The sequence below is a fragment of the Corapipo altera genome, unplaced genomic scaffold (genome assembly GCF_003945725.1).
Source record: "Corapipo altera isolate COAL_440 unplaced genomic scaffold, ASM394572v1 58, whole genome shotgun sequence".
NCBI lineage: Eukaryota > Metazoa > Chordata > Aves > Passeriformes > Pipridae > Corapipo > Corapipo altera.
In genome coordinates, this window is record NW_020884898.1 from 4,902,204 (window position 1) to 4,928,940 (window position 26,737).

The window sequence follows — 26,737 nt, forward strand, 5'->3', positions numbered from 1 at the left end:
GCACCAATGAAGAAGACACAAAGCTTTGTTGTACAACATAGGCTCAAGAATAGAAGTCAGTCAATAGAGAATTGTAATTTATAATTCCTGAAGAACCAAAGCAAGTACGTAAATTATCAGGGCAAGGTAGGTTTCCACTAACTCACACAGAGGTCAAGGCACACAGGTACGTCCCTGAGCCAGAACCTACTCTCACTAAAACTTCACAGGGTGCGCGTGTGCCTGGTGTCAGTCAGTGACAGCTACAGTCTCTCCTATGCTCTTTAGGAGTTCTCCTCCTCCACATCACTTCAGCAGGAGACACCCAAGGCCAATTCAACACCACAGTTAGCACTGCTGGTGAAGGTGTGCTGCATGAGCTGCACAGGGAGGAAGTGTTCTTACACACAGGTGAGCACTCAGGATTTAAAATAAAGGATTATGTTCAAATGGGCTTGTACGATATAAAGACTACAAGAGCAGGAAGAAAGTTGACTTCAGAACACCTGTTGATAGGTGAGACATCAGGGGCTTTGAATGGCCAAGGAACCATGGACAAAGCAGGCTCTCATAACAGCCTTGAAGCTTGTTGCATAAAGAATGGTTTTCTACACCTCTACCTTCTTGTTGTAGCACGTTTTGGTAATTTATCAGTTTATATATCAGGCATGAAGCTGAAAAAGCTTTTAAATTTTTTTTTATATTAATAGTTGGTCTTTTCCCTCCTATTTTACTTCAGATCAACTTTTACTCCTGTGAATGGACAAATAATTGCCAGATTCTTTAAGAGCTCATAAAAAGAAAAATAGTGTAGTTATTGAAAAGGGATGATCACTTTAATTGATTTCTTTGTGGTGAAACAACTTTACTGAGAGCACAGAGATTTAAGGAGACATGGTGAAAATAATTATATAGTTCAGATGGTAAATGTGTTTATAGATACAGTATAAATGCTTAGATCTGCTCTTTTTTTCACTGTCCATGAAACATTTAGTTTCATTTCATTCAGTGGGGAGGTAGGAACAGAAGGTATCTGGGCACTGCTGAGGCAAAGGATGTAATTTAGGTCTGTTTGCAAGTGGCTGAGATGGTGAATAAAGAAGCACTTTGTGACATGTCATCAGTTATTGCCCCATGATCTGTTAATACAGTAATTTCTTTAAACAGACTGAAGTTCTGAGAATCCGAAAAAAGAAAGGGGAGATTGGGGGCAGATGGAGGAAGGAAGAAAGAGTTACTAGTTCTTTTATTACACCTCCAGAGTTTGATTCATGTCTGCATTTTGAAAAATAGAAAAGGGTCTGAGAGGGTGGTTAATTTATCAGAAACAAGGAATTAATTGTAGATATCCTGTTCCTTTTGAAAGCAACATTGAAACACTGAAGACTCATCATCATACTTTATCCATCCATTACAGATGATGATTTATTCCAAAAATATTATCACCTGTGTTCCTGATTTCTGCAGTTGATGATCATCATGAAATCCTATATAATATTCTGCAGAGCTGTAACAGTATCTTCAGAAAGGTAGGATATACCTATTAAGGAAATCAGATTGAAGTAAATTTTATTTTCTTTGGAGAAATATCTCAGAAACCATCCTCAAGGTTTCTGCAAGACCATTTCTTTTGGAAATCATTTATTCTCTTTTGCAAGGTCAGATCTTATTTTGAAGATATCTAGAGCAGCCTTTCTACTGATTTCATTCGGACTACTATGTGTTAGCAACTGAAGAGCAAATACATGGAGTAGAAAGTAGTCTTACCTAGGAATATCTATTTCTGCTATTTTGCAATATGGTTTATAGCTTTCCTTTCTTTATATATCGTATTAAATGACAGGTATCATTATTGTACTTTTTAGTGGACAGATTATTTAAACATCCTTTCTGTAATTCCAAGTAAGTCATGATCCTTGTTTCTGCAGGTCACCAGTGTTTCCCATCTTTCAAGCCAGATTTCCGTTTATTCGCATTTATGGTGTTTTGCAAGCATATCTATACCATGTATAACACAGACCTGAAATATAGCTGAATTTAATCCTATCAAGCCAATTCAAACAAATGCAGTCAAAAATTCAGTTAGAAGATGTACATCTGATTTGTACTCTCCATCAAGACTGACAACTTACCTTCTCTCCATGTTACAGCTGCACCCTATTATTTTTATTCCTCTTCCCAAATTTTAATTTTCTGTTTTCTGTCTCTCATATTTATGTCTTATTTGTTTCCCTTTACATGTCTGGAAACTCTCTCTCTTTGTTTTCTTTTCAAATAGTTTTATTTTCTGATTGTTACCTACGGTTGGATTCCACCTGCGATAACTCTCTGCTACGAAACAGAACTAAATGTTTTCTGTTCTGTGTGGAGTCATGGTTCATATCCATCTAACTGCAATGAGAGTGCACTCTCCCTCTGTGAGAATCCTCTGAAGTGTGCTGCTCAGCTCTAACTCGTTTGCATAGAGAGAAAACATCTCCATAAAGCAGCATATTTGTATGCAATATGAGCAGTGTGGGGGTGGTGTTTAATGACTTACATTAGCCATCAAAAGATTCTATGTGGTTTCAGTTCAAAAATTATTCTTCCTTTAAACCCTGGTACTTTGGTCCTCCTTCTTGGGGTTCTTGTCCACAGCATGCAATGGCACATGGTACAGAAACACTGCAATTCATACCAGCCTTACATGATATAGTGATGCTATACCCGAGCTAATAAGCCTCGTTCCTCACTCACCCCCAGAGCTTTGCATGACCAAGACCACAGACAGTCAACTCTGCGTATGTGGGGTGAACTACAAAACAAAAATTGTAAATTTCTTTGTGTTGTACCACTATTGATTTTCATTTTGAACATCATTTATCAAGAAAAATGACACAAACATGACGATAATCCATGTTGAAAATATTAAGTAAAGCTAAGCCTTTTAGTGTTATTTGCATCCTTTAAAGTAAGATTGTGCCTTAATATCTTCTAGTAAAAAGAGACACTATCCAGGCCACTGAAAAATATGATACGATTTCAATCCCATTTGAAGGTTTTGCTGTAACTATTCTGTCATCGAAACTGTAGTAATGTTCTACAATAAAAACCTTAAAATTGCTTGGTTCCACGTATTGAGACTCTTAATTCATTACTCTCAAAGTCCTTTTCAATGAGGGAAGTAGTTTCTGTCGTTTCCAGATGGGGCAAATTTGAAACTAATTAATATTCCCAGCACCTCATGAAGAGAGCACTAATAATATTTCCACTTTGCTGATGGGGTAGCTAAGGTAAAAGGAGACTAATTTATTTGCATAAAGTCATTCTGGAACCAATGGCAAATATGAGAATAAATAGCAGATATTTTTTAACCCCAAAAACAATTTTCTAACCACAAGACATTCTCTTTTTCCTCAATAATAAAGTTAAATATGTGAAGTAAAATAATTAAGTTGTTCTACAGATTAAATTCACAGTAATAACAGATGTTCAACAGTTTTTAATTTCTCTTTTTGAGTAATGTGGTCTGTGTAGTGCCTGAAGCAGGATTTAATTTGTCTCATTGCGTTATCAGACAACTAAGCTGCTGTCAAAACAGCCAGATCAGGAATTAATGAAAACATTTCTCTGTACAGTTCTGTAATTATAGTACAGACAGCTGTATTTTAATTTCCGAACATTTAAGTTTCGCATGCATAGGTCTCAGTCTTGAACTAAAATCAGATAAGAATATGGGCTAAAGCTCACTTCACATCTGAAAGTCTGATCTCTCTGTGAATCTACACAGAGACCCACATGAATGCTTATTAATAATCACATTTCCCCAACCCCCTATCACAACTGGCACTAAGTGAAACCTTTCTTTGTTGCCTGGTCTCAACAGCCAGCACAGGGATACACAACAGAAGATTTTATGACCCACACATGAATACTTCAAAAATATATTTAAGCCAGAAGGATTAGTAGCTGCCTAAACTTTGCTACTATACTTACAAAAGTCTGTATGACCTGGACTAAGCTATCTTCTTGTTTCTCTCGTTGTAGGCCTATGCCCTTCAATCTTGTAGAGTGTTCAAATCAGTGAACTGTGCTTGGGGAAAAAAAAGGACGATAAATGTTCCTCAGGGCATTTTGCTCTCATCATGAAAGAGAACAAACGTAGTCTGGAATTATATGGTCTAGTTCAAACCAGTTGTATGTAATTTAGAAATGGTGTTAAAGCCTACTAAATTCTGTGAATAGCTGATGAAATGTAACTTTCTTAATATGTACTTTTTAATAAAAGCAGAGATTTAAGCCTTAGGTCCTCAAATGTAGCCTTTGGGAGGTGCCTCTCCCTATACTCTTTACAAGGAGAACCAGAAACATTTTGGTCCTGTTATAAAGAGGAGAACTTTGGATGTATTTTTCAGATACATCTGTATGTCATAGTGTTGATAGCTGTCAAGCCTCACAGAGATACACAGTCAGCCATATTCATAAGATTCTATTTAATTAGAAGTTTTGGGTTTGTTTTTTTTTTTTTTAATTGTAACACTACTCTTTCTCTAGTCCAAATTAGGAGTATTGGTACTGGATTCTGTAAAGCCCTTATTGACCTGATTGGTTTTGTGGTTCTTGGATTTCTGTTTAAGCAATCTCCCTTTTTTCTGGCCATATATTCTTTTCTGCATTATCCCTCAGATTATTCTGCAGCAAGTAATTGTACTAGCACACAGAGGAATGTAATGGGAAACTAATCTGACTGAAATACAGTCCAATCTATCCTCTCCTTTCCTGTTGCTCAGAAAAAAAAGAAAAAAGGGAAAAAAAGAATTTACTGTACTGGCACAACAGTGATGGCAGAAGTTAGAGAGATATTGACTGCATATGTCCATCCTGTCACCAAAACCACTTGTTCAATAACTGTCTCAACCTGGGTCAAAGCCCATTCCAAGCTACATTTATTATTTGCGGACCAGGTATTCAGGTACTTAGTGTGAAAAAGTGCAGCGATCTCTGTTCCCTTTCAATTTTTTGTTATTTTCTGATAGCTTGAAAATTTTCAGTGCTTCACTCACCTTTAATGCCATCGGAATATGAATTCTGACTGGCTACATATTGATGCAAGTAGTACTTCTCAGATATTTTGCTTCCAAGGAGGAAAAAAAAAATAAAATGCCATATACCTTAACTAATGAGATCTCTATTATCCACCTAATGCAGTTAAATCAATAATTGTATTTGGGGAGACAAAGAAATGTGGATGATACTTTTTCTTTTTATTGCAATAGAGAAAGAGATTGAAAAAAAGCAGAGAGGATGGTAGGTTACAGCATAATTAAGAATCAAAGATTTTTTTTTCAAAGCGGGTTTTTTTTGTTTATTAAAAAAAATTTGTATGAAAGTTCTCCAACATTGTTAAGCATTCTCCTAGGAAGGAAATTAATTAGTACCTGAAGCATTCAATTGTCCTGAAGGTAAGATGTACTATTCTCTTTCAGAAACTTTATTCATAGTCTCTCTCTTTCTTCCCCGTGTATGCAAAAACGAACAATATTTTAATTATTTATATCATACTGATACTGGAAGAAACAGCATTAATTTTTTTTATTATTTTAAGATATGTTGAATCCATGTGTTCATCCAGTCCCAGACAGCTGTTTAGAAATTTGACTGTCTGGCTGCTGACCAAAATAGATGGAATGTCCTTTGTATAACATCCCTGTAAAATCTGTACTCATGCACCAAAATCAATAAATCTTGAAGAGAATTGAAAAACTGAGCTTCAGGGTTGCAAGACATCTTAAAAAACATGTCCTCTGTTTTTCACCCTTCTTCCAACTTTAGAATTTAATATATGTGTTGGCTCCAAGTGACTAGAATATTCACTTTAAATCCAAAGGTCACAGCACTGTGGCTTGATAACATACCATTCTTAAATGCTATTTGAACAAAACAAAAAATGCTGTTTGGCATAGTCAGAAGTAGAAAACCAAAATTATAGACCACAATAAAGTTTGCCTGTAATAATCCACAGTCTTTAAGAAGAGAGAAAACATATGCTGTGATTTCAGTGTTCTCAGCTTCACTGAGGTGCACCAGCAAATAGCATTTTCCTTCTTTTACTTTCCAATCCGTTCACTTTATTAATATTTAATTATAAACCTGCAAATATAAAACTTAGAAGATGCTCTTCATCCTTTCCAGCTCCTCTGCTGCTGCACCTCTGTCCATCCTTACAAGGGCTTTTCACCACCAACAGCACAGCCCCTACCTGTGGGCACTCAGCCCTCTCAGAGGGATTGGATGGGATAATAAGTATGACAAAACAATTAGTTCTCCTGGGATGCAGCTCTGTATGAAAATCCTGAAGAACACTTTTAGCAAAGAGATTCAGTCAGAGGGACTGAAATATTCTAACTGAGGAAGAGAATAGGACAAGGAAGGAGAAAAGCAGAATAGGGAAATGCAAGGACCTAAGGAGGACAACTATTTTGTGAGCAAGGTACAACTATTCAGAGATTAAAGCTGGTTGTAAAAAGCTTCAGCTTTCTCTCAACAGTTCTCTCTGAGATACTGAGGCACACACAGTGTGACTAACAGATATCCATCTCTACCTGTAAAAACAGTGCAGTTGTTATGCCAAAAAACTAATCAGTGATGGAAATGGTAAAAATTCTATTTCATTGCAGAGCAGTCACATAGTGGGTGATGCTGCAGCCACTGAACTCTTCCGTGCAGGAGGGTGATATAACCAGAAAGCAATATTTAAACCTTTTAAATCCCTCACTGTCTATCTCTTAATGTGGTACCCGGAGACATTTGTTTTCTGGATGTTCCAACATACCTTCCCACTAAACTGTTGTTTACTTTTACTGCACCACATATGAAACACAGAATATTTCCAGAAATAAAATATGAATTACTGGTCAGGCTGGGTGAGGTGCAGAGTTGTGTGCAGTTGGAGATGGGAACCAAGCAGCACTTTCTTGTGGAAAGTCGTGATTTAGGTCCTGCTAATTAACTCCTGGTAGTGTTAAGGAAAATTTTTCTCCTCCTTGCAGCCAATAAAATAATGAGGATCTGGTTAAACAAGTCCTTCACAGCTGGCATACCACAGAGCTTAACAGATCAAGGAGATGCATTCCGGTGGTCCAAATCCTTTCTCCTTGCCCATCTGATAATCTTTAAATACTTAGCAAAAGCTTGTGCATGTCTTTGGACACCACTGAGGAGTCTCTGAGTTGTGGAAGATAATTTACTCAGAATGTCCACATGAACTGTAATGACTGTGTGAAACTTAAGCCAGGGTTTGGGATGCCCACTGCAGTCGCTTCCAATCCTCCCACTAAAGCCAGATCTACAAGTGTCACAGCTTGTGCATCCACTTATTGACAAGTCCACCACAATAGGACAGGCCTGGAGTGCCTGCACACACAGCTCTCGGTGCCTCTCCAGTAGCCACCAGAAAACAACAAGAGAGAATGGTTTTATTAGCTGAACAGTAGCAGCTTAGCCAAATTTAGTGTCCACTGGCACCCCTGGAGCCAGACCTCCTGAATTGTTCAGCGGCATCTACAGTCTGTAATTTCTATTATGAAGCATGCTGATTTTCAAATAAGGGTTCTGCTAACTGGGAAAAAGGGGGTTTCTCTGTAGATGTCTCCTTGCCTAAGTCTTGTCTCCATGCACTCTCCCATGGCTGACAGATGCAGAGCATGTGTTCAAAGGAGTTTTGTGAGACCTTGGTGCAAAAAGGAAAGTAGAACAATTCAACAGCTTTTGCTGCTGTAACATCAATACTACAGATGTTCATGTTTTATGATGTCCTTTACACTCACTGCCCCGAAGCCTTAGAAGCCGAGCTCATTAACGTGATGACTGCCTCCAGCTGCTGCTGAGGTAGCTGAGAAATGCATAACTGACAGTGCCAGAGTCACCTGTTCAAGACACAAACATTAGGGGTTTAATGCCATAAAGATACCAGGTTAAGTAATTGTTTGTTATATTGTCTAATACCTGGTTTGCTGTGCGTGTATAGGCCTCCCTCTTGCAGAATCTTTTGTGATGAAACTGCAGGTCAAGAAGCAACAGGCAGAAACTGATGCACAGGAAGTTCCACCTGAACGTGAGGAAGAACTTCTTTACTGCGCAGTGACTGAGCACTGAACAGATCACCCAAAGAGGGTGTGAAGTCTCCCTCACTGAAGATATCCCAGTTCCATCTGGACACAATCCTGTGCCATGTGCTCTGGGATGACCCAACTTGAGCAGGGAGGTTGGGCCAGATGACTCAGTGTCGTCCCTCCCAACCTGACCCATTCTGGCATTCTGTGTATGAGTAATAAGAACGTTCATTTCTTACCCAACCAACATTTGGTATAATGGGTACATAACACTTCTTGATTATCTTGTTCCAGAGTGTTTCAAATGAACTAGAAAAATTTTAGGTAACTACCTTTTCTACGTATAAGAGTATGTTGGGGGATAATAGTTTCAGGTCCTTGTCTGGAGACAGATTTGTTCTTGTCCACAGTTTATCAGCAGAATCATTGGCTGCTTAACCATTACATACTCACACACAAGTGCAATACGCAATCCATACCAGTGCTACCTCTTTCATCATTTCACAGCAGGCATTCACAATATCTCACTCTAACTCACAAGGGCCAAGGAAAAGCTCAGTGTTATTGAGCAAAGACAGTGTTTTCTTTTCTTAAAATAGGGGAAAGAAGGGAAAGAATCAAACCGGTTTATGAAGAAAAAAACCATGGGGTAATATCAGAAATTAGACATTATAATGGATAGCCTGTTCATTTATAAACCAAATTTTTCTCATTTAATATTGCCAGTACAAAAATCCAATAAATTTTGAAATTCAACACATCATTACTACTTTCATTGTAGTAAGTTTGTTCATAAAGTGCCATTTAGTATAACTTCAATCTCTAGGGTCATACTTACACAACTTTGCGATATTTTACATGTTATAGCTTCAATTCTGACCCCTGTCGCAGGATCCTACATGTAATTTGTGAGGGGTGAGAGAAATACAATGGGAGGAGTTATTTTGTTGTGTATGCTCCTTCCCTGGAAGTGTTTAAGACCACTTTGGACAGAGTTTTAGAAACCTAGTCTAGTGGAAGGTGTCCCTGCCCAGGGCAGGCGGGGTTGGAATAAATGAGTTTTAAGGTCCCTTCCAACCTGGGCCATTCTATCTATGATTTTGTGAAATTATCCTGCTGAACATGGCCTACAAGAAAATGGGTTTGTGTAGAAGCATTAACTTCTGACTCCAGGGCCTACTACCCACCTTCAAAAGATTTCCAGAAAATCGACAGAAATAAGTGTTAGGTACTTCCTCTGCTACGTATCTCCATATTGCAAAACTGTTGTAAATTCTGTGTTTTCAATGTTCTCCAAACCCAGATTAAGATCAGTAAACCCAGATTAAGACCAGCAAACCCAGGTTTTTTTAATTAATTTTGAATTGATGTATGAACATATTTTTTGGACAGCTTCTATACACAGACAAAGACAAAAAGTTTTGAAAGGAACATTAAGTAGTAAATTGCTTCTCTGCCAACCTGTTCAGTTCTGTCCTTCTGTGCAAAGCTGGGAAGCGTGGAGCAGAGAAGGCCTCCTCCCCTCTGAGAGGACAGCAGGGATGGGAAATGATCCATCCACCCTGGAAGCTCATCACCATCCCAGGCTCTACTGACACAGCAGCTGAAGGGAGAAGAAACATCCAGTCTGGCCCAGCAACCTGACCTGGCCCTGGGGCAAAGGAGAATTTCCTTATCCACAGCCAGTGTTCAGCACAGCACGGTCCAACTCACAAGCAGTGAAAGCTTTGCTTATTAACCTTCTAGGCTTCCCTAGAAAAATGCCTTTTTCTAACATGGGGAGAGGTTTTTTAAGCCATTTGTGTTTTTATAGGGCAGAAAGTACGGAAACTGAACTGACCCACTTCACTATCCGTGTGGTCTGGGACATGTTCACTGAAGTCAGTGCTCGAGAAAACAACTCTGAAAACACCAGCCAAGAAACACAACAGGGCACCATTTCCTTCTTTATCGACAATGCCAATGCATTACTTTAATAAACAATGGCTGTTTTAAAGGCAATTTTAATTGCAATGGTAAAGGTAGCAAAGAAAAACATCTTATTCTAAAAGGGACTAAACCCACATGTATCAACTACTGACCTGCTAAAGAAAGTTTCTGCTGTTGGGATTAGACAGTGGATTTTCTCCAAAATATAACTTGGTTCTGGAAACTTTATTATAGTTCCCATCTATGCTATCTGATTTGTCGTTCAGCTACTTATGATTAATAAGCAGTGTTAATCTTTATAAGCAGGTTGCATGTTCTGATAGGACAGCCTGCTTGCAGAACCTGACAAATTCCACTAGGCCATTTGGATATTGGCTCTACTTATAATTCTAACCATTAATTCACAAAGGAACTGAATTCCTTATCACTGATGCTCTTCCTTTATGAGTCCCTACCCTCCAAAAATTTAAGCCTTTAGTTTTCCAGCAACGTACTCTGCCTTTACTGGGATTACTCAAGCCTTGTCTTGGAAACTTCTTTGTTTTTCCCTCAATAATTTGCTAAAAGTACTACCATGTGTAGTCCTAATGTAGCACAATATTTAAGCATGTACTTAAAATTAATCCTACAAACCTATGAAAAAAAAAGAGAATTTTTCTTTCTAAAATAAAAAGTTCTAAAAGCTCCAAAGAGCTAAATCATCTCTTCCAAATGAAATGGGGAAAAGAGAAAGCACCATTACCCATAGCTGAAAAAAATTCATTAATGTGATTTATTTAAAATGAGAGGGCAAGAATCTGCATTGGGTTTTTTAGCTCCTCTATTTGACCTAGTGCTAGGTATTTTTACCTTCCTCTTTTGCCAGAAGAAAAAGTTTTTTACAAATAACACAATCTTTGTGACCAAGGTCCCATTAATTTTCTATTCCTTCAACCTCCTAGAAGCTCAGCATTTCCTGTCTTGGAATATTTTATCTGTTTTCTTTCTCACATCAAAGACTGCTAAACTTAAATGCTTTAAAACACACAAATTTTTACTTCATTTTCAACAAAGCTACCTAACATACAATACGAGAATGGTCAACAGATTTACAGATTAAGTTTTTTTTCTTTATTTCTTATCTACTTTTTTCTTTTAATATTGATTAATTATAAGCCTTTGGTGGGAGAAATATTATGACTGAATCTGACTGGGAAGACATCAACAGTAACACTTTCATTCAGTAGTTTGTATTTCTTGTGTAATATTCACTATAATCAAAATGAGATTCCTTCCTACTCTATTCCCTTGATTTTGACATCCTTTTAGCCTTAATTGAACCAACCTTTCCTATGTATGTTTTAATTTTAAGCACACTAGCTATCCCTCTTACATCAGTGGTGTTTCTTAAACAAGTTAAAATTTTGCATAGAAGACTGACACCTGGAAATATGGATCTCCATCTGTATCTCTGGTCTTGCTATCTACCTTTAGATGCGTTTAACTATGCTCAGACAACTGTTTGCTGGAATGAAAACTCTATGCTGACACACAATAGCAGAACTGATGTAGCTGCCTTGTTAATGATAAATTTTTTCAATAAGTGAAAAGAGAGCACTTGTCCTTTGGTTTATGCTAAGCTAGTATGAAATTCCCAGATCAAAATACATGATGAACAACATTTCTTCTACTTTCTTACTTAAGCAACTTTCTCTTAATAAATGTCTTTTCCACCACAACTACAGGGTACTTTTTATTAGGAGAATATGACCACTGGTTCCCCAAAAGGGAAAGGCTTGTTTCCATATTGCCTTTCAGACCACTCCCTTCACTGGGAATTGCAACAGTAAAATAATTCTGAGCTCATGTGAAAAAGTCATTTGAATCTTGGATGGATTTCACAAAAATTTAGTTCATGGGGTAATTACCAGATTAAACAGGCCATTCCACATCTCATAAGCTGTGACATAATAGATTCCATATTTTATAATCATCATCTGCATCTTTTCTAGTTGTTGTGTCAATTAGATAAGATGCAATAAGACTGAAATGTATGAATATGTTGATTTAATAATTCCATGTGAGTAGCTGCCATTTCATTGACCAGATCCTGTACTTGACAACACAGTTGTCTCTCTAGATTGATTACTTTGAAAATACACACTCAACACACTCCCTTTGCTTCTTTCGGTGCAGGCATATGTACCTTTGATACTGTCTAGATAAGTTATTCTTGATAACTATTATGTGCCCTTAAATCACACCAAAAAAATTATGTAGAACTAATCAAAATATTTCCTTTTTTTTTTTTAACTTTCTGTACAATTTTAATATACTTGTCTTTCTTTTCATCTCTCCTGAAAGGAAAGGCTAAAAGAATTGGGGTTGTTCAGCCTGGAGAAGTGAAGGCTTCGGGGTGATCTACCTGGGGCCTCCCAGTACCTGAAAAGAACCTACAGGAAAGATGAAGAGAAACTATTTATAAGGGCAGGGAGTGACAGGACAAGGGAGAATGGTTTCAAACTGAAAGAGAGTAGTTTTAGATTTCATATTAGAAAGAAATTCTTCCGTGTAAGAGTGGTGTGACACTGGTATAAGTTGCCCAGAAATGCTGTGGATCTCTCATCCCTGGAAGTGTTCAAGGTCATGTTGGATGGGTCTTGAAACAACCTGGTCAAGTGGAAGATTTCCCTGTCCATGGCAAGGGGGCAGAACTAGATGAGTTTTAAGGTCCCTTCCAACCCAACCCATCCTATGTATTCTCTTATTTTATGCTATTTCTACAACTAAATAATATGCAATCTGTTGGATTCAAACTAAAAAAAAAATCTTTTTGTTGTTTCCTTCCTCATTTTCCCCTTTCTTCCTCCTGGTTTCTTCCCTCCTTCTCCTAGTGAAAAGATGTCAGGAGAAAATTAAAAAGATTCCTAATAAAAATGAAAGCTGAAGTTTTTCTTTTCAATCAAACCCTTAATATTTGTTCAGAGAAAACTTTTCATTTTGCTTTCCTTTCCCCCCCCCCCCCCCAAAATATGTCTTCTTTTATTAATTTAAGCAATTCAGCATGTAGTATTGGAGTTCATTAGCAGGGACTCTGAGGCCATGATTGCAAAGAAGACACAAACTTGTATAAATCAGCAGTGTTACAAACTCCATCGCAATCACAAAAGGAAGAAGTATCTTTACTCAGTGATGTATATCTAGTATTATTTTGATTGTTCCAAGTGAATGAGCAAATGTTCACCTTAACCAGTATTTCATTTTTAGACTCACTGATGACAGCATCAACACACCTTTTGGACAACAGCTGAAGCCAGAAATCTGCCATCACTTGTCAGTCAACCAAATAGGCATCTAGAAGACTTCTTCCTGCCAAAGAACATCACTTGAATTTTATTTAGATTTATGAGAATCTTCGCAGATTAAACACAGAAACTAATCTCAGTCAGCCATTGGCGAAAGTTTGATACATCTGGGTCTGATGTATCTGGGTCTAACAAAAAAAAACATAGGAATGAATGCAAAGCACTGTCTCAAAGTCTTCTGGGAGCAGGAAGGAGATTCATAGAATCATAGAATCATAGAATCATAGAATATCCTGATTTGGAAGGGACCCACAGGGATCATTGAGTCCAACTCCTGGCCCTGCACAGAACAGCCTCAAAAATCCCACCAGTGTTGTCTACTTTTGAACCCCATCAGGCTTGATGCTGTAGACCACTACCCTGGGGAGCCTGTTCCAGCACCCAACCACCCTGCCTCAGTCTGTGGTCTAACTGATTGCAGTCCAAGGAATTTGAGGATATAAAACCTTGTTCCGAGAAAAGGTGGGTGAGATGCCGGCTGGGAATTGGCAAGGATATTAGCGTGCAAAGTTCCTGGTTTGGGTTTGACCACAGCATGCTTTAAGGTTCTTACTTTCTTTACCTCCTTGCAAGGGTATTACCAGAGTATACCAGGCACAAAAATCTATTTAAAGTCTATAAACAAAAATAGGAGTGTAAATGTTTTATTAGTGTAAATATGTTAATATGGGCAGTTGCTAGGCAGTAACCAACTCCTTCCCCATAGTGACAGCCTCTGAAACATGATTGTTTAATTTTTTTAATCCTAAGTGTTTATACTAATGACCAGTGGCTTTTCTGTTTTTCAGTGTAAATGAAAGTGCATTATATTTTAATTGTTCTTCTAGAAAACTAACAAAAAAAGGCATTTTTTGGTGAATGTTAGTGTTCTTCTATGTCTGAAACTCTGGACAACATTATAAATGCCTAAATAGTTTCCTCAGAGCCAAATTCTGATTCTTCAGATTAAGTTACTGGTTGTCCACTGTGGTGTCTTTTCCCCTTTAGATCTCTCATTCAAACACATAGACCTGTGAATCACACATGTTTTGCCCTGCCATTGACATGATTCCTTGGCTTAGAGAGGAAAAACTGGTACAGACCAATTCCCATTAGGTATTTACACCACAGAAAACACCAGTTTAACTTGTACTAGCTATGACCACACATAATTTTTTTCAGGCTTATTAAAGAGGACTGGACACCAAATGGGATTAGCCACACACCTTTGAGGAAGTCTTGTGAACTGATGTTGAAGGTCCTTTGCAGGGTAGTGGAGAAAAAAATCCCCTGCATTCCTTTGCCTTGTGGTGTATTTGATCTGCGGGCAAAACAAGGGGTCTAATTTAATTTTACAGTGTGCTGTGATATTTTTATGAAGGGTGTGATGCTTGCACTATTTGAGGTTATTTCCCTGTTTCTTGGACTGTCAGCCTAACACCTTTCACAGTCATTAAATCCTCATTCAAAATGTGGAAAGCCAAGGTATAGAGGATATGGTCCAGATATCAAGCACTCACAGACAAGAACTTGGAGGAGGTTGGGCTCTTCAGCTGTTTTACAGACACTACTGTATCCTTATCCCTTACATTATATAATATAAAATTTGAAGAAAGAACAAGTTTGGGAATTTTTTTCTGAGAATCTCATTTTTCAGGTAAGTCCTAACATAAACAAGATTAAATATTGTCCAAAGACTTCTTATACTTCTTTTCTGCTGGGTGAATTCTATGCTGCTTCCTTTTTGAAGCACATTAGAGTAGGAGGAGAGTAATAAAAAGCCTTCTACGGAAAAAATAATTTCACAGCTGAAAAAAATATCCATTTCTGTAGGAACACTCTACCTGCAATTTTTACCTCTTTTCCTCCTCTCTCTTCTCACTGTATTAGAGAGAATTTCTGCTCAGTGACCTGCCCCTGTGTCCTGGGGCATTTGTTCTCCAGTGGTCAGTAGCATCATTCCTTTCTAAAATTGTACCTTTGTGTTTCAGTCCTGGACAAAAAAACCCAAACAAACAAAAACCAACCAAACAAGCTAAAAAAATAGTGTATGCTGTTTCACAGACTCCAAAACTTTTCACATTGTTCTTTCCCTTTAAATGACTTCAAGGGTTAGGAAAATGGACCAAGTCCTCCAACATTTATCCTACTTAGAGGCTTGAAGAAATAGGAAATATACATCCTTGAGTGAGATGTAAAAATAAGGCATTTTTGTATACTTCAAGTTGACTGCATTTGAAAACTGGATGTCAAAATCAGCATGCGAACTTAATGAGATATGCACTTTTTAGAAGAATTCCAATAAAACCAACTCACCAAATGTGTGGAAAACATCTGAGCACAGACCATTTGTATCAAAGTGTTAGTGCCTTTGCACTCATGGAATAAGAGGTTCTTCAGCACAGAGGCTCATAACAGTTCCAGAAGTAGTTCCACCCCTAAATTAGTGGGTTAGGAATTGAATATTCTCAGAGTAAGAAAGTTTTGCTGGTTCTATTTATGACACAATATCTGTAAAGTTTCTGCTTGATGCAGGGGAAAAAAAAATAAAAAGCAAAATGAAAAAGACCAAGGCTACTTTTGCATAATGGACAAAGAAAATAAACATGAAAGAATAAACAGATATAGTCAGGAAATATTGGATAGCTAATCAAAACATTATGCACTTAAGAGAAAAAAAATGCTGAAAGACATGATAGCTGACCAGAAATGTTAAATAAGAGTGTCCCTTCTTTATTGCTGAATATCTTAGAGTAAATATATTACTACTGAAGTTTTAACTGTGAAAATTGTTACTGTTTAGAACACAGAAATTATAATGTCTCTATATTGTATCATATTATAGTATAGTCTATTTAGTATAGTTATGATATTATATTTATTATATTATGTTCTTATATATATAAAATAAAGACCTACTTAATATTAGAAAATTTCAGATTTGCATTTGTATTTTTCCCATGTATTCCTAAATATATGGCATATTTCAAGACAAAATGCTAAAACATACAACACATGTGAAGGTAGAAGAAAATGCATAGCGCTTACTTACATTGCAAAAGGTTTTACATTGTTTTCACACTCTGAAAAATGAAAACATATTATTCTGAAAGCAAGCTCTATACCCCTGTTCAGAACAAGGCTTTTATACATTTAGACACAGACAAGCCCAGATATACACACTCCTATTAGTACATCAGGTGAATTTACCATTTCACAAATATCTTGTTCCAGATTTTCTTGATGTTTCATATTGAGATAGGTTCTTACTTAATAATGGTGGAAATTTCTTGATTCTTTTGGGGAGGGAGAAAAAAAAACAAACCCACACTTGAAATTTTCCACGGTATTTACTAAAATGGCATTAAAGTTTCTCATCCAGTCCACTTCAGAATAAGCTGTTGCTTGTGACCTAAACATTTTGACCAGATGTTTTCTTATTCTGAGCAGTCAGTTGGCAAGGCGGCATCAGCAGTGGTGACTGAGGTGAAGCCAGAGGTGAGCATTACATCGAGTTATACAGGAGGGTTCCTGAGCTCAGGGACACCTTGATGAATATCAGGGAGTATGAGAGGGAAACAGACTGTGGGAACTCACACCCTTCCATCCCTAAGAGAAATGTAGTAGATGGAAGCTCAGCAGGAGTCAGAGGAGTCTCGACCCTTTCTCCATCAGGCAGAAGAATGGGACCAGAAAGAAGGGGAAACCGGAAACAGGTCCCTGCCTAAGGAGTTAGAGAATCCCCTCCTGACCTCCCTCGTGTTGCAAGGTGCCCTTACAGAATAGGTATGATACTCTGGAACTCAAGACTCAGGAAAGTGGTAATGAAAGGTCTAGTTTAAAATGTATGTTCGGTCAAAGGTTGGACTCCATGATCTCAGAGGTCTTTTGCAACCTAAATGATTCTGTGATTCTATGATTCTGTGTTTTTTTAAGCCAGTGACTGTAGAGAAGAAATGTATAGGTTTATGTCATTGTATATGAGCTTTAAACCAGCGTATCCAGCAGCTCTAAACCAAGGTAGAATAACCCATTGAATAGTTGGCTTCCTATTCTTCCCTACATGGATCAGCTTCCCTACAACAGCCTGTCATGTCATATGTACACATGCATTAACTGGCTTCAAACTCTGTATTACTGACTAATTATTGCCATATATTAGGTCTTCTTCCTATGCATAAGCCCTTTATACAGCTTAGAGGTAAAGTTTTAAAGCCTCTTTCCCCATCTCTATCATGCAGATACCTCAAGAAACAAGATTAAGATATGATTTGATGCTTATCAAAAAGATTGCCTGGTTGTTTCATGTGATTATAAGGACAGAAGGAAAAAAAAAATGTAGGCCACCCACCTCAAAAATGTTTATCCTGACATTTTGCTTTTCCTTGGAATGATACTTCACGACAGGTTGTTAGAGTCCTAATACTACCTTAGTGCAAAGACTGCTTCAAGTCATATCAGGTACACATTCCCTTCCCACTAATGACCAGCTAACATCCTTCAGGTTGACCTCCAACAGAATTGTAGTATCAGGAAAGATTTTCATGTATTTTTCAGGCCCTGTGATCCATTTTTGCAGTTGGAGACAAGGAAAAGACAGCATCATATTTCAGTAGCAACCTCTCAAAAGACTTTCAGCAAGGAGTTTGGGAATACACAGCTATCCATAGACCACAGTTCAGGAACTGTTTCTTCAGCTTTAAAATACTCCAAATATACCTATTTTTTGTCACTGATATCTTAGAGTCGAGGTGCAAAAAAGACCTCTCATCAGAATTTCAGAAAGTCCCTTAAAGCACTGCAGGTCTGTTTGAACAGCCTGGACAATGTCAGCTACTGCTTTGAACTCACCCACATGGGCTACAGTTTCTTCCTCCCTCAAACTAATGTTCACTTAAACCTCTGGAATCTCTTATTCTGCTCGTACTCCCCCTCCTCTTTCCACAGCTCCGGTTGTTGGAACAGTGTATATAAAGATATCTTTGTTACTCTTTCTGGAAAAAAGAACAGCTTCTTCAGTCTTATAGCTTTCACTTTGAGTTCTTATTTGGTCCTTGCAAAGAAGGCCACCACCTTGGCAGCAGAACTAGAGTCCATTGACAAAGGTATTTAAAGCTTCCTCACTTAGGCCAGTGGGTCAGAGCTCAGAACTTTCTCAAAAAAAAAATAAAATTAAAAACATTGTTCTATAATAAAGAAAAACATTAATGTCTCACTATGACAAATCATCAAGTAGTAAATGCCACTAAAAGAATCAAGATCTATAAAAACCCCCAATCCAACAGAGAAACAAATGTGGTGCATATGACTGTTGTTGCTTCTGCAGTTGACAGAACCTGAAGTAACTCAGGTGTGATTTTTGATACAACCATGAGTGTGAACCTGAAATGCTGCTTCCATGTTAGGACCTGAATGTGGGGCCTCCCCATGTCGAACTGCTGAACCGCTTCAATGCCCAGTGGTTGCTACACCTATGTAGTGACTCCTCTTATTGGTGGCTAAAATGCCAGGGTTAATTTAATAAAGCAACTCCTTCCATGAAATGCTTAAGGAAACAATACTGTTTCTAAACACAATTTCCAAATCAGTAGGAAAACCTGACCCTTGTATACTTCCAAGACATTTACTGTTAGAATGGCGGCCAGCTTTAACATAAACAAAAATCATCTTTGAGGGAGCTTTTCCAGAGGTCAAACATGAGTTATTTGAAAGGCTGAGACATCCCTGTGTTGTATCAGTTAGAAAGTGATCTGAGTAATTCCAGTGTCTTATTCCTACAGTTCCTACCACGTCTGCTTTTCCATTCCACTGGCAAAACGATTTCATATTTCATTTCACATGCACCCCATATGCACAACAATAATTTGTGTACCTTTCAGCTGACTTTATGGAGTGAACTAGTTTAACTTTTCCTCAGGAAAAGACATCATAAAACTAGGTGTTGGTATGCCGAGTCCAAGCACTTTTCCTCGGAGCAGGCTATAGCTGTTCCTGCTGGCATCAGACTTTGATAAGAATAGAGTTAAGATTCATTTTAGATTTTACCTAGAGAAATTTATTTTGTTCCATAGAATTTGTTCTGCTTAGCATGGAGCACTAGGAGGCTATTTCAGCACTTTGCACACTTAAAATAATCTAGTATGGCTTTTGGCTCAATTATTTATCTAATATGCCGCAAGCAATGTTTCAGTCTTTTGTAACAGTGCCACATTCTTTCTTTCCTTGATTGTTGCTATTGAATGATTAGGTTTTTCTAGATTTTCTACTAGACTTATAACAAATATTGATTGCAAAATTTGATATTTCTGATTGCAGAGGAATTTTTGCAATTAAGTGGAAACACAGACTCACAAAAGACTGGCTTTCCAAGTAGGAGATGTTCATATTGTAAGACTTTTCTCTTTCTTATCAAAATGCTAGGTTTGTGGATTTAGTTTTGTTTCAATTTAGAATCACTGAAAAGAATTTGGAAAGATGTTGTGCTTTCTTAAGCTGTCAGATACAAAGAAACTTTTTAGTCTCTTCCATCTTGAATGTTGCTTTAGTATCAATTTGGTGATTCAGATTCATGATTCAGGAGAACAATTTAATTTCTTCTACCAAAAAGATGGTGGGTTTGTCTTTTTTTTTTTTTTTTAAAAAAAAAGAGGACTCAAACTTTCTTCCACTTCTTTTGCTGCTTTTTTTCTGTTTATCAGGCATATTTATGTAGCATGGCATAGAGGATGAACATAGCCCTAGATGCTAAACATCTTTGAAAATACAACTAGTGATTGCTGGTTCCCTGAGCACTTCATACCTCATAGCTCCGAGTGTGAAATTAGTGGTCTCCTGTTACCCTTTATCCATATCTTTGATTAAAAAAACCAACCAACTATAAATGGATGAAAGGCAGCACAGGGATATGCTTGTTTGTTAAGTCAATAAAAGCCTAAATTGAAAGGGTTGTAAATCTATGAAATATTTACTGACATGTTAATGTTATCCCCGCTATTTCCAAGCACACTTGGAGCATTTCCTGTGGTGTTAATTAAATGTTTCTCGTTCTATTTCTGCCACTTAGACCAGGTGGCTGCTAAATCAATCAAAACATGAGGTTATGGGGGGGAAGCTGCAGTATATAAGGACTTGCCCACCTCACTACAGCTCACAGATACAGAGGAGATTGTCTTGAAAAGAGACATTGATTCACCTCTGAAATGAATGGTCAGGAATCCATTAACTTTAGGCACTCTCCCACTTTATGCCACTTGAGGTTCTTGCCCCGTTGATCTTTAAGCAGGAATCTTTCTTGAGAATGATTTTCTCACTCTGGTTTAAATTTGAACCTATTTTTATTGCCATTACCTAAAAATCCTTCTTTATTTTTTTTTTTAGCAGTAGTTAGCTTTGTTTTGTTGTTCCCAAGAAGAAAAGTAGTTTTCTTTTCTCCTCTTTTGCATTTTATTTGAAAATGTGGTTTCCAGGGCCTGCAGCCAACTCAGCAGTTACCTCTTAGAATAAAGATTTGACTGAAATTTATGGAAGAAATATAGGTGTGAGGCCTGTGAGCAAGGTCTGGCTGGGACTGTGTTTATAACAGCCCCCTTTGTCCTGCCTGCCATGGAAGCTGGGCATGCAAATATGTGAGATTGCTGTGATGGGAGAGAAACTGGAGGTATTTGAGCACAGAGAAAAACAGAAAAAAAAAAAAAAAGGGACCTTTGGATTTAAGTTTTAAATGTGCAGACAGAGCAGCTCTATGAACGCCTCTGTTTTGTAGCCTGCTGGGCAGGACCCCTCTCCGCACCAGGGCTTGTGGCACCTTGCTGTAGAGACAGAATGGCCCAGATACAATGGAAGAAATGAAATGGTGTTTTTAATTCATCTTTCTGTGTGGAACTGTTACTTGTACTTGCACTGGAGAGGTCCAAGGTTGTTCTACTTGTACTAAACACTTGTCCATAAAATCTCTTATAGTGCAGCTGTTCTTTACTTTGGTTGTATTTACAAATGTGCCGAAGAAGTGGCAACATAAGGATATGGGAAAAATCTACCTCCTCTGTTTTGAAAGATGAAAACTCTTGACAGCACTTTAAGAAAGATCTTGACAGATCTCTGAGACAGTCATGGAGTTTGATGCCTGTCTACCACAGAGCCAAGACCACAGCAGCTGTTGCTGTAGAATGAGACAGTTGTCACTTACTCCCTCTCTCTACCCACTATTTTGTGTTGAATAGATCTCAAATAGGAGAGCATTCAAACAGACCTGACAGCACCTCAGTTTAGTGACTACTCCTCTGCCAGCAGTCACACAGGAAGAGCGACAGCTTGCTGCCGACCTGGTGGAGTTACTCAGCATCATGAACTCTGCCTCAGAAACAGCTCAGTGAAAAAGGATAGATTTACATCAAGGGTAAAAAAACAGGATCAAAAGACTTTTCCCTTGTTTGTTCACAACTCAAGCTCATACTTGAGCCCAAATCCAGAGATTTCATGCCTTCCCTGATGCTGTCAGCTCCCTCTAGCTTGGAGTATGCCAAGAAGCAACCACTGTTTTAAGTACTGTCTCTTTATGATGATGACCATATGAATCGCACATTATCCTGTTTTCCTAGTCAGGATGGATACAGTCACATTAGACAGAGTGGTAAACAGAGAGCTGGAGCTCACGGCTATATGCCTCATAATAAAGGACAGTATGTATATTGTTAGGGGATCCAAGGTTGTAAAACTGGAAACTCAATATTTAATGTTCATTTTTCTCTACTTGTGGTTTAACTTATAGATTTTCTTAATTTTTGCTGTAACTTTCACTTTGAATTTACTATAGTTTTGATTTGCAGTTTATGTTTAAAAATATTTTAAAATAAGACAACATTGATGTAGTCCTTCCACACTCTTTACTGCTCTTTGAAAACAAGCCTGTCCTTAACTAGAGTGATGTAAACAGTTGCGTGCCCTCAGACTGTACTGCTACTGCAGAGAGCCTGTGTCACACTCAGTGGTGTGACATGGACCCAAAGACAAATTTGTATACACTCTTTTCATGCTTGATAAGGAAGTTGTGGTTCTGGCCTTGGCGGGAGGCATCTTTATATACAGAAGATATTTCTATTATGGTTTCCAGTCAAAACAAAGTGGCAGAAAACTTTCTGAATCCAGCTGAGGTTCGAAGTTTGGTTGTAATATGTACTTGCTGTAATCTTGATGTTGGAAAAAAGATGCAAGAAATAATTCCAAGGGAGAAGTTAATGAGGATCGGCAACAAAAGAAGCAGCACTGACCATAAGTCACAGGGTCTGACAATAGATTCACATCCATACAGCCTTGATCTCTGAGTCTGAGTCTTCAGGCACTTCTCCCTTCCCTACCCAAGTTCAGTTACAATTTCCCATTAACACTGTTTATGTTGGTCAGTCTTTTAGTTAGAACTTTAACTATCTTTCTCCACATCAGTTTCATAGAATCATAGAACATCCTGAGTTGGAAGGGACCCAGAAGGTTCATCAAAGTCCAGCTCCAGGACACACCCAGCAATTCCACCATGTGTCTGAGAGCATTGTCAAAACACTTCTTGAGCTCTGGTAGGCTTGGGGCTGTGACCACTTCCTTGGGGAGCCTTTTCCAGTGACTAACCACCCTCTGGGTGAAAAACCTCTTTCTAATATCCAACATAAATCTCCCCTGGCACAGCTCTAGCTGTTCCCTCAGATCCTGCCACTGCTCACCATGGGGCAGAGATCAGTGCCTGCCCCTCATGAGGAAGCTGCAGACTGCTATGGGGTCTACCTTCAGTCTGGCCTTCTCCAGCTGAATAGTCCAAGTGCCCCAAGCTGCTCCTCATATGGCTTCCCCTCTAGACTTGTCACCATCATCGTAGCCATCCTTTGAATGTTCTCCAGCATCTTTCTAACAGTTTCCTTCTTCTCTAGTCTTCTCTCTTATCGCATAATCTGTCCTGTCTAATCTTTCTCACCCACTTGTTAACATAGTTGTTAAAACACATGGCAAGAGTAGCCCAAAATGAGCCCAAAACACGGCCAACTTCTGCCTGCTGTCAATCTTTTCCTTAGAAAAACCTCATCCTGAGCTGAGGTTCTCTGTTGTGAGGGAATGAAAAGGGGTTTACAAATGCACCAAAGTTGTTAGTTTCTCCATATCTAGCTATATGAGATATATATGAGAGATATGTGAGAGGTTCAACGGTTTTGAATATCAGTTTGGGTTTAGAACAAGTTGGAAGGGTCACAATGCCAAGCAGTAGGTGAAAAACTTCGTCTCTTTAGAAGAAATCGATAGCAAAGAAATAGCAGTCCAAGGTTCTGTTACTCAGTACTGTTATTATTGAAAATCTGAAGAGTAGGCATAAGTACAAAAGATGGAGTTATCATTTCACAGAGAAGATAATAAAATTTATGGTGACTCAGATAGTCCAAGGAAGAATAAAGCCCTTGGTAGCAATGCACAATGTCCTTAAAATTCACTCAATGTCCTTAAAATTCACTGATATTGGAGCTGTGATAACAGACTGCCCTGTCTGGTGACAAGGGTACCCCTGAGTGACTAAATCTGTACAGAATTATTACTGCTGGTTATTCTTCCTGAGCATGATCCTGTAAGGTTTGTCTACAAGACCTTTCTTTTTTATCTATATTTTGATATGTCAAAGCACTTCTGACCCTCAAATTTAGCACATGACTAGTTGTCCTCTTGGTTGTCATCATATCCTTATATGTCTGACAAATTTCAAGGCAAGGATGAGTCTGTCTCCACTCCTATGCATTAATTTCATTAAACATCACATTCTCAATCTGCACTGAAATAATACACTCTTTTTTGTTGTTGTTTTAGAAAATATCTCAACAGAGACTAGGGCTGTTCATTCTCATATATTTAATGCAGGTTAATGTGAATCCTATTAAGTTGTCTGCTCAATGTATCCAATGCCCTCAAGCCTTGTCAAAGCCACCACACTCAGTCTCATTTATGTCAACACAGGCTGGAGCATTGTCTAACTTATAAATTGGTTAACAGGAATAAAGCTCTTCACAAGTGCTAAATGCATTTTACATCTCAAAGCATTTGTTAAATATCTTCCCTCATTAAGTTCAATCTGGGTTGTATAAGAAGTTCCCTTGGAGATGTTACTTGGTTTTATCTTGCACCAGCAGTAAAGAGTATAATAGTCTATTAATTGATCCCTGGTGGGCTGCAAATGTGAAAAATTGCTACTTTGTCAACTAGGTTCTCCCACAGAGATGAGCTTCTGCATAAATTTAAAGCTATCTGATGAACATGCTGTTTGTTTATGCACTTCTGTTCTAATTGGCCAAAAGGAAGGAAGAAAATTAATGAAGAGAGCAGGGATTTTTGTTCTGTGTTTGTGCAAGGAATCATAGAACAGTTTGGGTTGGAAGGGACCTTAAAGATCATCCTGTTCCATTCCCCCCCTGCCATGGGCAGGGACACCTTCCTCTCAGCCAGGTTGCTCAGAGCTCCATCCAACCCGGCCTTAAACATTTTCAGGGATGGAGCATCCACAGCTCCTCTGGGCAACCTCACCATGCATACCAGTGCCTCACGATGTTCACAGTAAAGAATTTTTTCCTACTATCTAATCTAAAACTACTCTCAGTTTGAAGCCATTCTACTTTACCCTGTCACTACAGGCCCTTGCAAATAGTCCCTCTCCATCTTTCTTGTGGGCTCCCTTCAGGTGCTGGAAGGCTGCAATTAGGTCACGCTGAAGCCTTCTCTTTTCCAGGTTGAACAATCCCAATTCTCTCAGCCTTTCCTCATAGCAGAGGTGCTCCATTCCTCTAATCAACTTGGTGTTCCTCCTTTGAATACACTACAACAGGTCCGTGTCCTTCCTGTCGTGGGAACTCCAGAGTTGGATGCAGTTCTCAGGTGAGGTCTCAGGGTAAAACCCTGAGGGAGTCCAGGATCTAGGAAAATATATAGAAATTAACAAAGAATTGTAGATTGGGAGTGTTTAACTTGTTTTCCTGTAGCTACCATAACTCCTGCTGTTATCCTCCTCACCCAGGTCAGGAGTCCCCTGGTGCTCCCCACAGAGCTGTGGCTGTGCCTAATTCCCTGTCCCACTCTCCCAAAATGCATGGCACAATACATTCAGTCTACCACTGGCAATAGCAGCACCAAAACCCATTTTCCTCCAGAAGATCCCCTGAGCACAGTGAAGGATGGGAAAGAAGGAGCAGAAAGAAGGGGAAAAACAACATGCAGTGGCACAGAGCCCTGTATTTCCACTTTCCTCCTTAAATGAAAGAGCAGGTTTTTTCCTCTGACCCTGGCTCCCCTATTTCTTTTAGCAGATACTACTTGCTTTCTCACCTACAGCCTACAGTGAGAATGCACTGAGATGCACAAAGCATGTTTATTTAAAAATTGTTTGATAGCCCTTCTTTGAGAGTTGACTAGGAACTATTCACAACATGTTAAAACTTGGGAGACATCAGGTTTCACATAATGCTTCCTGAAAAGTTCTAACACCTAGTCTGTGTTTCAGGAAAGAGTTAACAGGGAACACACATAGCAAAAGAGCATACATAAAGCTGTCCCCACCTTTCCCTTTGCAATAACAAAGCATGGACTTCATTAAGGGGAAACTTGAGAAAGTCATTCAAAAATACCTTACAGATCACATTGTACAGGTGTCAATGTGTAATCCCCCACTCTTTTAACAATTTTTATACCAAACTGAGGATGTAAAAGGTCCATCTGGATTTTCTCTGGCTTTTCCTCCTACCACTATTCAGTTTCTGCTTCTTCAATCTTTGGAACATGCCCTAAAATGTCACTTATAGCACTTTCATACTCTACACTAAAAAAATTAATGGAATATAGTTTGCAATACAAACACCGCCACTGACAGACATTTGCTGAGGTAAAGTCATGAGGCTCAATTTAGAAGATGTAAACTTTTGCAGGACTATAAATTCCTATTCCATTAACATTGTACAACACTTAAATGGGGGGAGAAATAAAAGAGCCCTCAGCTTTTTGGAGCAGATAAAGTCATGGATGATCGTGGTGCTTCTGCTGCTGCTTCACCTGTGCCACTTAAAACTCCAGGTGAAAATCTAAGTCCTTGGCCTCTTACATGAACTGTAGATTCCTGAGATGTAATATTTTTACTTTCACACGTTAGTACCTCTTATGAAAACTAGCAAAATTGTAATTCAGTAGAGACTTATCAATAATGACTTACAAATTATTTCCCTCAAAAAATTATGCTTTCTTGTTCAGACATCATAATTTGTCTTTCATAAGACACAGGAAAGCTAAGCACTAGCAGAGCAGACAAGCACAGAGCAGAAGGCAACTTTGACTCCAAAGGAGAAGAAATCATCCACTATAGGTCCTCAGGACAGTTGCCAGGAGGTTATGCCAAGAATATAGTCATTTTCT